We start from the raw sequence: 9,026 nt of genomic DNA on the forward strand, positions 1-9,026 counted from the left end.
TTCTTGCATTCATTCATGTGTCTTAAGTGATCTTCAAGATGTTCTTGATGATTTCATTGCTCTGATCTTTAAATTCTCTTGACTTGAGTGTTTTGTGTTTCTCATATGCATTCTCATTTTGTTAAGTGTCAGTAGTATACAAACTGCTAAGTTTGGTGTCTTGCATGTATTGTCTATTTGATCTTAGTTGTATTTTGATTATTCCTCATTATCAAAAATCCAAAAATATTTTTAATTTGTGTCTTTTCAAGTCAATAATGCAGAGAATTGAAGATTCAGAACATACAACAGAGGAATTTCATAGAAAAAGTTGGGCGTTCAAAATGCCCAGTAAGGAAGGCAAACTGGCGTTTAAACGCCAGCCAGGGTGCCTGGCTGGGCGTTTAACGCCTAAAAGGGTAGTGGTTTGGGCGTTAAATGCCAGAATGTGCACCATTCTAGGCGTTTAACGCCAGGATGGCACTAGAGGGAAGATTTTGTTTTCAAATCAAATTTTTTTAAGTTTTCAAAATATTTTCAAAATCAAATCTTTTTCAAATCAAATCTTTTCAATCAAATCTTTTTCAAAATCAATTTCTTTCCATTTTCAAAAATACTTGCTATCAATTAATGATTTGATTCAACATTTCAAGTATGTTGCCTTTTCTGTTGAGAAAGGTTTAATGTTTGAATCATATCTTTTCTTGTTAGCCAAGTCATTAATTTTCAAAATCAAATCTTTTTAAAATGTTTTTCAAATCATATCTTCTCAATCACATTTTTTTTTAAAACCAATCATATCTTTTTAATCACATCTTTTTCAAAATAGTTTTCAATCATATCTTTTTTTATTTTCTAATTTCAAAATCTTTTTCAAAAATCACTTGATTTCTTTTCTATTCTTGGTTTTCGAAAATCAATTAAAGTTTTTCAAAATGTTTTTAAAATCTTTTTAAATTATTTTCAAAAATTTCTTCCCATCTTCCCACATTCTTCTATTTATGGACTCACACTATTCCTTAATGCACAATTCGAACTCCATCTTTCTTGATAAGTTCGAATTTTCTACCTCTTCCTTCCATTTTTCTGTTCCTCTGACACCTCAAGGAATCTCTATACTGTGACATAGAGGATTCCATATTTTCTTGTTTTCTTCTCTTGCATATGAGCAGGAGCAAAGACAAAAGCATTCTTGTTGAGGCTGACCCTGAACTTGAAAGGACCTTGAAGCAAAAGCTAAGAGAAGCTAAGGCACAATTCTCTATAGAGGACCTAACAGAAATCTTCAAAGAAGAAGAACCCATGGCAGCCGAAAACAACAACAATGCCAACAATGCAAGGAAGGTGCTGGGTGACTTTACTACACCTACTCCCGACTTCTATGGAAGAAGCACCTCTATCCCTGCCATTGGAGCAAACAACTTTGAGCTTAAGCCTCAATTGGTTTCTCTAATGCAACAGAATTGCAAGTTCCATGGACTTCCATTAGAAGATCCTCATCAGTTTTTAGCTTTTTCTTGCAAATCTGTGACACTGTCAAGACTAATGGGGTTGACCCTGAGGTCTACAGACTTATGCTATTCCCTTTTGCTGTAAGAGACAGAGCTAGAATATGGTTGGACTCACAACCTAAAGAAAGCCTGAACTCTTGGGAAAAGCTAGTCAATGCCTTCTTGGCAAAGTTCTTTCCACCTCAAAAATTGAGTAAGCTTAGAGTGGAAGTCCAAACCTTCAGACAGAAGGAAGGAGAATCCCTATATGAAGCTTGGAAAAGATACAAACAATTAATCAGAAAGTGTCCTTCTGACATGCTTTCTGAATGGAGCATCATAGGTATTTTCTATGATGGTCTGTCTGAACTGTCCAAGATGTCTTTGGATAGCTCTGCTGGAGGATCTCTTCATCTGAAGAAGACGCCTACAGAAGCTCAAGAACTAATTGAAATGGTTCCAAATAACCAATTCATGTACACTTCTGAAAGGAATGCTGTGAACAATGGGGCTAATCAGAAGAAAGGAGTTCTTGAGATGGATACTCTGAATGCCATATTGGCTCAGAACAAAATATTGACCCAGCAAGTCAATATGATTTCTCAAAGTCTGTCTGGAATGCAAAATGCGCCAAGCAGTACTAAGGAAGCTTCATCTGAAGAAGAAGCTTATGATCCTGAGAACCCTTCAATGGAAGAGGTGAATTACATGGGAGAACCCTAAGGAAACACCTATAATTCTTCATGAAGAAATCATCCAAATTTCTCATGGAAGGATCAACAGAGACCTCAACAAGGTTTCAACAACAATAATGGTGGAAGAAACAGGTTTGGCAATGGCAAGCCTTTTTCATCATCTTCTCAGCAACAGACAGAGAGTTCTAAGCAGAACCACTCTGACTTAGCAACCATGATCTCTGATCTAATCAAAACCACTCAAAGTTTTATGACTGAAACAAGGTCCTCCATTAGAAACTTGGAGGCACAAGTGGGTCAGCTGAGCAAGAAAATTACTACCTATCTTTGAATGTATCAACTCAAAGCAGCAGAAAGCTAAGAAAGGAATAACTGACAGAGGATGACCACCCAACTACCCAAAATCCCTCTGAGGACAGTAAGAGCCCAGAGAGGAATGATTTTGGCGTTCAAACGCCAGAAAAGGGTAAGAAAGTGGCGTTAAACGCCCAATGGGTAGCCACTTCTGGCGTTCAAACGCCAAAAAAAGGGTTGCAATCTGGTGTTAAACGCCCAAAAAGCACCCAATCCTGGCGTTCAAACGCCATAAAGGGGTCAGATACTTGCAAGTGCTGATAACAACCCCCTTAAGCAGGCTTCTCCAACCACTTCTATAGGAAATAAACCTGCAGCAACTAAGGTTGAAGAATATAAAGCCAAGATGCCTTATCCTCAGAAACTCCGCCAAGCGGAACAGGATAAGCAATTTGCCCGCTTTGCAGACTATCTAAGGACTCTTGAAATAAAGATTCCGTTGCAGAGGCACTTGAGCAAATACCTTCTTATGCTAAGTTCATGAAAGAGATCTTAAGTCATAAGAAGGATTGGAGAGAAACTGAAAAAGTTTTTCTCACTGAAGAATGCAGTGTAGTCATATTAAAGAGCTTACCAGAGAAGCTTAAAGATCCTGGAAGCTTTATGATACCATGCACATTAGAGGGTACTTGTACCAAGAAAGCTCTATGTGATCTTGGGGCAAGTATCAACCTAATACCTGCATCCACTATCAGAAAGCTTGGCTTGACTGAAGAAGTCAAACCAACCAGGATATGTCTCCAACTTGCTGATGGCTTTATTAAATACCCATCAGGCATAATTGAGGACATGATTGTCAAGGTTGGGCCATTTGCCTTTCCCACTGACTTTGTAGTGCTGGAAATGGAGGAGCACAAGAGTGCAACTCTCATTCTAGGAAGACCTTTCCTAGCAACTGGACGGACCCTCATTGATGTCCAAAAAGGGGAATTAACCCTGAGAGTCAATGAGGATGAGTTCAAGTTGAATGTTGTCAAAGCTATGCAGCATCCAGACACATCAAATGACTGCATGAGCACTGATATTATTGACTCTTTGGTGGAGGAGGTCAATATGACTGAAAGTCTTGAATCAGAGCTAGATGACATCTTTAAAGATGTTCAGCCTGATCTGGAGGAACTAAAGGAAATAAAAGAAATTCTGAAAATTCCTCAGGAAGAAGATAAGCCTCCTAAACCCGAGCTCAAGCCACTACCACCATCCCTGAAATATGCATTTTTGGGAGAAGGTGACACTTTTCCAGTGATCATAAGCTCTGCTCTAAATCCACAGGAAGAGAAAGCACTAATTCAAGTGCTAAGGACACACAAGACAGCGCTTGGGTGGTCCATAAGTGATCTTAAGGGCATTAGCCCAACAAGATGCATGCACAAGATCCTATTAGAGGATGATGCTAAGCCAGTGGTTCAACCACAAAGGCGGCTAAATCCAGCCATGAAGGAGGTGGTGCAGAAAGAGGTCACTAAGTTACTAGAGGCTGGGATTATTTATCCTATTTCTGATAGCCCCTAGGTGAGCCCTGTCCACGTTGTCCCTAAGAAGGGAGGCATGACAGTGGTTCATAATGAAAAGAATGAACTAGTTCCTACAAGAACAGTTACAGGATGGTGCATGTGTATTGACTACAGAAGGCTCAATACAGTCACCAGAAAGGATCATTTTCCTTTACGATTCATAGACCAGATGCTAGAGAGACTAGCAGGTCATGAATACTACTGCTTTTTGGACGGCTACTCAGGTTACAACCAAATTGCAGTAGATCCTCATGACCAAGAGAAAACAGCATTTACATGTCCTTCTGGAGTATTTGCCTACAGAAGGATGCCTTTTGGTCTGTGCAATGCACCTGCAACCTTTCAGAGGTGCATGCTCTCTATCTTCTCAGATATGGTAGAGAAATTTCTGGAAGTCTTCATGGATGACTTTTCAGTATTTGGAGACTCATTCAGCTCCTGCCTTAACCATCTAGCACTTGTTCTGAAAAGATGCCAAGAGACCAACCTAGTTTTAAACTGGGAAAAATGTCACTTTATGGTAACTGAAGGGATTGTCCTTGGGCATAAAATTTCAAACAAGGGAATAGAGGTGGATCAAGCTAAAGTTGAAGTAATTGAAAAATTACTACCACCTACCAATGATAAGGCAATCAGAAGCTTTCTGGGGCATGCAGGATTCTACAGAAGGTTTATAAATGATTTTTCAAAAATTGCGAAACCTCTGAGTAATCTGCTAGCTACTGACACGCCATTTATCTTAGATAAGGAGTGTCTGCAGGCGTTTGAGACTCTGAAAGCTAAGCTGGTCACAGCACCAGTCATCTCTGTACCAGACTGGACATTACCATTTGAACTAATGTGTGATGCCAGTGACCATTCCATTGGTGCAGTATTGGGACAAAGGCATGGTAAGCTTCTGCACGTCATTTATTATGGCAGCCGTATTCTAAATGATGCACAGAAGAACTACACAACCACAGAAAAGGAGTTACTTGCAGTGGTTTATGCCATTGACAAGTTCAGATCTTATTTAGTAGGATCAAAAGTGATTGTGTACACTGACCATGCTGCTCTTAAATATCTACTCACAAAGCAGGATTCAAAACCCAGGCTCATAAGATGGGTGTTGCTTCTGCAAGAGTTTGATATAGAAATAAGAGACAGAAAAGGGACAGAGAATCAAGTAGCTGATCACCTGTCCCAGATAGAACCAGTAGCAGGAGCATCCCTCCCTCCTACTGAGATCTCTGAAACCTTTCCGGATGAGCAATTATTTGCTATTCAGGAAGCTCCGTGGCTTACAGACAGTGCAAACTATAAGACTCAAGGTTCCCCTTCTGTAACCATGGAAAGGAAGCATGAAGAGCTTCTCTCAAAACAGAGTCAAACAGAGCCCCCACAGTCAAACTCTAAGTTTGGTGTTGGGAGGCCACAACCAACTTCTAAGTTTGGTGTTGAACCCCCACATTCAAACTCTAAGTTTGGTGTTGGGAGGTTCCAACATGGCTCTGAGTATCTGTGAGGCTCCATGAGAGCCCACTGTCGAGCTACCGACATTAAAGAAGCGCTTGTTGGGAGGCAACCCAATGTTATATTTATTATTTTCCTTTGTTATTTTATAGGTTGATGATCATGGAAAGTCACAAAATCAATTGAAAAAGCAGAAACAGAATGAAAAATAGAAAGAAAAACAGCACACCCTGGAGGAAAACTTGTTGGCATTTAAACGCCAGTAAGGGTAGCAAATGGGCGTTTAACGCCCAGTCTGGCACCATTCTGGGTGTTTAACGCCAGAAAGGGGCACCAGACTGGCGTTAAACGCTAGAAATGGGCACCAAGCTGGCGTTAAACGCCAGAAATGGGCACCAGCCCGGCATTTAACGCCAGGATTGGTAGAAGGAGCATTTTTGCTCGCCACTTGGTGCAGGGATGAATTATCCTTGACACCTCAGGATCTGTGGACCCCACAGAATCCCCATCTACCCCACCACTCTCTCTCTTCTTTCTTCTTTTGCTCGAGGACGAGCAAACCTTCTAAGTTTGGTGTGGTAAAAGCATTCCTTTTTGTTTCTCTATAACCATTTATGGCACCTAAGGCCGGAGAAACCTCTATAAAGAGGAAAGGGAAGGCAAAAGCTTCCATCTCCGAGCCATGGGAGATGGAGAGATTCATCTCAAGGGATGCACTTTCCTCCACAAAACTATTGGGAGCAAATCAACACCTCCCTAGGAGAATTGAGTTCCAACATGGGACAACTAAAGGTGGAGCACCAAGAACATTCCATCCTCCTCCATGAAATTAAAGAAGATCATAGAATCATGAGAGAGGAGCAACAAAGGCAAGGAAGAGACATTGTGAAGCTCAACCACTCCATAAGATCTTCAAGAGGAAGAACAAGCCGCCATCACTAAGGTGGACCCGTTCTTTAATCTCCTTGTTCTTTATTTTCTATTTTTTGAATTTTTATGCTTATGTTTATCTATGTCTGTGTCTTATTACATGATCATTAGTATCTTAGTGTCTATGCCTTAAAGCTATGAATGTCCTATGAATCCATCACCTTTCTTAAAACAAAAAATGTTTTTATCACAAAAGAACAAGAAGTACAGGATTTTGAATTCATCTTTGAAACTAGTTGAATTAGTTTGATGTGGTGACAATACTTTTTGTTTTCTGAATGAATGCTTGAACAGTGCATATGTCTTTTAAATTTGTTGATTTAAGAATGTTAAAATTGTTGGCTCTTGAAAGAATGAGGGAAAAGGAGAACTGTTATTGAGGATCTGAAAAATCATCAAATTGATTCTTGAAGCAAGAAAAAGCAGTGATTCAAAAATCTGAAAAAAAAAGAGAGAAGAAATAAAGTTGTGATCCAAGGCAAAAAGAGTGTGCTTAAGAACCCTGGACACCTCTAATTGGGGACTCTAGCAAAGCTGAGTCACAATCTGAAAAGGTTCACCCAAGTATGTGTCTGTGGCATGTATGTATCCGGTGGTAATACTGGAAGACAGAGTGCTTTGGGCCACAGCCAAGACTCATAAAATAGCTATGTTCAAGAATCATTATACTTAACTAGGAGAATCAATAACACTATCTGAGTTCTGAGTTCCTATGGATGCCAATCATTCTGAACTTCAAAGGATAAAGCGAGATGCCAAAACTGTTCGGAAGCAAAAAGCTAATAGTCCCGCTCATCTAATTGGAGCTAAGTTTCTTTGATATTTTGGAGTCTATAGTATATTCTCTTCTTTTTATTCTATTTTGATTTTCAGTTGCTTGGGGACAAGCAACAATTTAAGTTTGGTGTTGTGATGAGCGGATAATTTATACGCTTTTTGGCATTGTTTTCAGTATGTTTTTAGTATGTTGTAGTTAGTTCTTAATATATTTTTATTAACGCCGTTGAGAGCGCGCCAATTGGGCTTCTGTAGCTCCAGAAAATCCACTTCGAGTGCAGGGAGGTCAGAATCCAACAGCATCTGCAGTCCTTTTTAGTCTCTGAATCAGATTTTTGCTCAAGTCCCTCAATTTCAGCCAGAAAATACCTGAAATCACAGAAAAACACACAAACTCATAGTAAAGTCCATAAAAGTGAATTTTAACTAAAAACTAATAAAAATATACTAAGAACTAACTAGAACATACTAAAAATTTACTAAAAACAATGCCAAAAAGCGTATAAATTATCCGCTCATCACAACACCAAACTTAAATTGTTGCTTGTCCTCAAGCAACTGAAAATCAAATAAGATAAAAAGAAGAGAATATACAATGAATTCCAAAAACATCTATGAAGATCAGTATTAATTAGATGAGCGGGGCTTTTAGCTTTTTGCCTCTGAACAGTTTTGGCATCTCACTCTATCCTTTGAAATTCAGAATGATTGGCTTCTTTAGGAACTCAGAATCCAGATAGTGTCATTGATTCTCCTAGTTAAGTATGATGATTCTTGAACACAGCTACTTTATGAGTCTTGGCCGTGGCCCAAAGCACTCTGTCTTCCAGTATTACCACCGGATACATACATGCCACAGACACATAATTGGGTGAACCTTTTCAGATTGTGACTCAGCTTTGCTAGAGTCCCCAATTAGAGGTGTCCAGGGTTCTTAAGCACACTCTTTTTGCCTTGGATCACACTTTTATTTCTTTCTTTTTCTTTCTCTTTTTTTTCTTTTCTCCCTTTTTTTTCATTTTTCTCCTTCTCTTTTTTTTTATATTCACTGCTTTTTCTTGCTTCAAGAATTATTTTTATGATTTTTCAGATCCTCAGTAACATGTCTCCTTTTTCATCATTCTTTCAAGAGCCAACATTCATGAACAACAAATTCAAAAGACATATGCACTGTTTAAGCATACATTTAGAAAACAAAAGTGTTGCCACCACATCAAAATAATTAATCTGTTATAAAATTTAAAATTCATGCAATTCTTCTCTTTTTCAATTAAGAACATTTTTCATTCAAGAAAGGTGATGGATTCATAGGACATTCATAACTTTAAGGCATAGACACTAAGACACTAATGATCACAAGACACAAACATAGATAAACATAAGCATGATTTTTCGAAAAACAGGAAATAAAGAACAAGGAAATTAAAGAACGGGTCCACCTTAGTGATGGCGGCTTGTTCTTCCTCTTGAAGATCTTCTGGAGTGCTTGATCTCCTCAATGTCTCTTCCTTGTATTTGTTGCTCCTCCCTCATGATTCTTTGATCTTCTCTAATTTTATGGAGGAGAATGGAGTGTTCTTGGTGCTCCACCCTTAGTTGTCCCATGTTGGAACTCAATTCTCCTAGGGAGGTGTTTAGTTGCTCCCAATAGTTTTGTGGAGGAAAGTGCATCCCTTAAGGCATCTCAGGGATTTGATGATGAGAGGGGTCTCTTGTTTGCTCCATCCTCTTCTTAGTGATGGGCTTGTCCTCATCAATGGGGATGTCTCCCTCTATGTCAACTCCAACTGAATAACAGAGGTGACAAATGAGGTGAGGAAAGGCTAACCTTGCCA

The sequence above is a fragment of the Arachis hypogaea genome, chromosome 9, assembly GCF_003086295.3.
Source record: "Arachis hypogaea cultivar Tifrunner chromosome 9, arahy.Tifrunner.gnm2.J5K5, whole genome shotgun sequence".
Classification (NCBI taxonomy): domain Eukaryota; kingdom Viridiplantae; phylum Streptophyta; class Magnoliopsida; order Fabales; family Fabaceae; genus Arachis; species Arachis hypogaea.